The sequence below is a fragment of the Microtus ochrogaster genome, chromosome 8 (genome assembly GCF_000317375.1).
Source record: "Microtus ochrogaster isolate Prairie Vole_2 chromosome 8, MicOch1.0, whole genome shotgun sequence".
NCBI classification, from domain to species: Eukaryota; Metazoa; Chordata; class Mammalia; order Rodentia; family Cricetidae; genus Microtus; species Microtus ochrogaster.
Window position 1 is genome coordinate 14,794,051 of NC_022015.1, and position 2,370 is coordinate 14,796,420.

At 50.1% G+C, this 2,370-nt stretch overlaps 1 non-coding gene across 1 annotated transcript; it reads left to right on the forward strand.

Moving 5' to 3' along the window:
- Positions 1–403: 403 nt before the first annotated feature.
- Positions 404–485, forward strand: Trnal-uag. Its single transcript has one exon. It is a non-coding gene; the product is annotated as a tRNA-Leu (tRNA).
- The last annotated feature ends 1,885 nt before the right edge of the window (positions 486–2,370 follow it).

Genomic DNA, 2,370 nt, shown 5'->3' on the forward strand with positions numbered 1-2,370 from the left:
GGCTGTGGGAGTGCCCGGAGGCCGCAGGATCAGTTTGGTTCAAACCGGGTTCCTAGGCGACTGCCCCGCCCACTCGAGCGGGCGCGCGGCAGCGCAGCACTGCCCCCAGGTGGCCGCAGGCAGCATCACGTCCATAGAAAATGCAAAACTCATATTCTCCCACGCTACGATCGAGAGTGTTCCTGGTTGGCACGTAGTGACTGTTCTTTCCTTTTTAGTGGTTCTTTCCTGCTTGCTGCCCGTGCCGGAAACCAGAGCATCGGCAAACCAGTGGCGGATGTCACTACATGCAGAAAGATTGAACTCACATTAGGCTCAGAAACTCCCGGGGGCGGGGCTTGCAAGTGAAATACACCACGTCATCACACTGATATACTCTGAATGGAGACATCTACAGGCGGGAGGTAGCGTGGCCGAGTGGTCTAAGGCGCTGGATTTAGGCTCCAGTCATTTCGATGGCGTGGGTTCGAATCCCACCGCTGCCACATTCCTAGCTTTTTATTTTCTCGGCTTGTATGGTCTTGGTTCTGTCCTCTGTTTCGACCCCCTACGAAGCTCATTTTTAAAAGCAAAAGATGAAGAAAAGAAAAACGGCACAAAGAAGTTTATCTCTCTCTCTAGCCTTGTACACAAACCTCTTTCTTGACCAATTTTCTTCCCTAAAAAACAAGACACAAAACAAAACACCTCCCCCCATTCAGGGCAGTGGTTCTGGGGCACTTTGCGAATTGCCAACAGGAGGTCCGGGTCTTAGTTCACACTTCGTGGGTCTCCGCCAAGGGTAAAGACAGTTGTGGGTGATTGCGATTACGACCTGAGTTAGAGAAAGTCCCTTCCCGGGGCTGGCTGACTCCCATCAACTTCTATTGGTGGAAAGATGTCAGGCGACTACGGAGGGCTGGGTTGCTGGGGTGGATTCACGTAGAAGTGCCCATTTTGAGGTCTTAGCTTTATTCATTCTCCTGTGTGGTCTGTAGGCTTGGTTTAGTGGTCCCTCAAAGCTTTATTATTCAACAATTATTTATGAAGGTCCTACTCTGGGCTAGAAAGTCAGCTCACAGTGAGGTTTCAGGGGTGAACAAGACAGGTATGCTGAACCCGTTGGATTCAGAGCACGAGTCGTGTGTGTTCATTTAATTGCATCCATCTCGTGCTCTGCACTGCAATGTCCTTACCCATAATGGGGACAAAGAGGTGGCATTTAGCTGAACCTGAAATTGGACACTGAAGGTGGGAGAAAGATTTCCAGAAAAATGGAAATCCCAGAGGTGACGAGACCCTGGAGAGCTTGAAGTGATGTGGGGACAATCAGGGGTCGCTGAAGAGCGGATTGAGGGCAGGAGACGAGGCCGAAGAGGTGGGCACACCGGGCCCATGAGGCTTTGAACCCAGAGGGCAATGGGAAACCATGAGCGGGTTTCAGGCTGGTGAAACCTGAAATCAGGCACATTCTAATTTGGGATTCATAAAATCCAGCAGGGGCGTTCAGTGGTTTGTAGCATGGTGGTGGCTGTTAGAATCAAAGGCATAGGAAAGAGATGTTTTGGAGGTAGATATCACAAAACTCAGGCATAAAAATGCTTTAAAGAAGAGAAACATGGGCAGGTGGACACAGAAATCTGCAGGTCAAGGACACACTCGGAGCAGATGACACAGATATGGAGCCTTGGAGAATGAGGTGGTGGGAAGGGATGAACTCACCTCGGAAGAGTACAGAGGGAGGAGAGGGGCTGGGACAGTGTCCTGAGGGATGTAGTCTTAAAATGGGGATGGGGGGGCAGAGGGAAGCACGTGTGGGGCGGAGGACCAGACAAGAAACACAGAGTGGTGTCACTGAGATCAAAGGGGATTTGAGAACGAGGGCAGGGAGCCATGCATACTGCTAGGAGACTTGGCAAGATCAAGACTGAAAACATCCACCCGGTGTCAGAAGGACAGCTCAGCTGGTAGAGGCATTTGTGTCTAGGCCTGATAACCCGAGTCTGAGTTTAGGATCCCACAAAGTGGCAGGTGAGAACGCCTGAGTGCTCTTTTGACCTGCACATGTGCACACATAGAACAAATAAAATATCCATTGGGCATTTGACTCAATAACAAGGTCATTGATGACTTTAAGGAAAGTCACACTGGAGCTGGTCATGGTGGCATATGCCTTTTGTCCCAGTACTTTGGGGAGGCAGAGGCAGGTGGATTTCTGAGTTTGAGGGCAGCCTGGTCCACAGAATGAGTTCCAGGGATTAGAGCTACACAGGGAAATCCTGTCTTGAAGAAGGAGGAGAAGGAGAAAAAAGAGGAAGAAGAAGGAAGAGAAAAAGGAAGAGGAAGAAGGAAGAGAAAAAGGAAGAAGAAGGAGGAGGAGGAAGAAGAAGA